A 1,859-nucleotide genomic window follows, 5' to 3' on the forward strand; every position below is an offset into this window, starting at 1 on the left:
TGGGTGGGTGGGGGCGTCGGTACAGAAGAGGACAGAAACGGACAGAAACAGACAGACAGGCCGACAGACAGACAAACAAGATGGCTGTAGTGGAGGAACTGCACCAAGTACATTAGAGAATTCAACCTCGACGTCAACAACAACATCCTCATAATCATCACCATCGTCATCATCAACAACGACAACAATAACAACAACAACAACAACAACAACAACAACAACAACGGCAATGACAACAATGTATGACGTCAGAGTAAGAGAGGACAAACTGCTTCCGAAATACAATTGACCAGATCGATATTTCTCAGTCCATTCCTTAGTTTCAAACCAAAATGCCGTTTATTGGCAGCGTTTCTTCAAAATTTATTTGCTCTTCTCCGCCATCTCCGACTTCGTTTCTCTTTTCTCTTTTATTCTATTCAGTAATACTGCAAAGCTCATAACAGTACAAAACGAACAGCAGCAGCAGCAGCAGCAGCAGCAGCAGCAGCAGCAGCAGCAGCAGCAGCAGAAGTGGCAGTAGTGGTGGTGGTGGTGGTGGTGGTGGCGGTGTTGTGGCATTGCAATAGTACAACCGGAGTATTATGAGAATTGTAAAGCCATACACTCTTCACTGTATACGATTACACAGCTCAGATGACCTACAGCTTTACACAGGAGTTCACACACACACACACACACACACACATATATGCATATAAGTATTCATAAATATGTATATATGTATAAAGGCGCAAAAATGGCTTACCAACCACATGGTTCCGGGTTCAGTCCCACTGCGTGGCACCTTGGGCAAGTGTCTTCTGCTATAGCCTCGGCTCGACCAAAGCCTTGTGAGTGGATTTGGTAGATGGAAACTGTAAGAAGCCCGTCGTATATATGTATGTATGTATTTGTGTGTCTGTGTTTGTCCCCTCCCCGTATCGGTTGGCAACCGCTGTTGGTGTGTTTACGTCCCCGTAACTTCGGCAAAACAACGGATAGAATAAGTACTAGGCTTACAAAGAATAAGTCCTGGTGTCGATTTATTCGATTAAAGGCGGTGCTCCAGCATGGCCGCAGTCACATGACCGAAACAAATAAAAGAATATATACTTACACATAAATATATGCACATCTAAATTTGCATATACTGTATATGTCTATCTATCTATCTATCTATCTATCTATCTATCTATCTATCTATCTATCTATCTATATACACGTAGAAGCATAGTTGTGCATATATGTGTATGACTATACACACACACACACACACACACACACACACACATACACACACACACACATACATACATAAATACATACATACATGCATACATATATACGTATATAGAGGTTATGAGAGGTAATGGTGTCAAGAAACCCAAAGGTGTCAGGTAATGCTGAGTAAGTGCTCTGGACAGACTATAGTTAAGCTCCAGGTTCGGTGATTATGCGAATGAGGAGTCCAGCATGTGTAATATATAAAAAATTTACAGAACGGGATTAAAATCCAAGGCTGTGAAAGATTTCAGAACATTTAAAAATAGAAGGTCTTACAGCTGTTTCCAGGATATTATTATTTTCCTTCATCGGAGACGGTGTGAGAGAATGGTTAAGCAATAGTCATTCTAGATAAGATATGAAATAGAGAGTGAAGTGGAGGAATGAAAATAGACGTGAGATATGCAGGGATATTGCATTTGTAGATCCTTTATTTAGGCAGAATGGTATACACATAAGATTCCAGTTCCTTGTGAGTAAATTCCAATAGTATTTAAAATTGGTCAACAACACCCTGTACAAACTCTATACTTGGAACGACCAAGAATAGAGTTTGTATATATATATATATATATATATATATATATATATAT

This window comes from Octopus bimaculoides, chromosome 4, assembly GCF_001194135.2.
Source record: "Octopus bimaculoides isolate UCB-OBI-ISO-001 chromosome 4, ASM119413v2, whole genome shotgun sequence".
NCBI classification, from domain to species: Eukaryota; Metazoa; Mollusca; class Cephalopoda; order Octopoda; family Octopodidae; genus Octopus; species Octopus bimaculoides.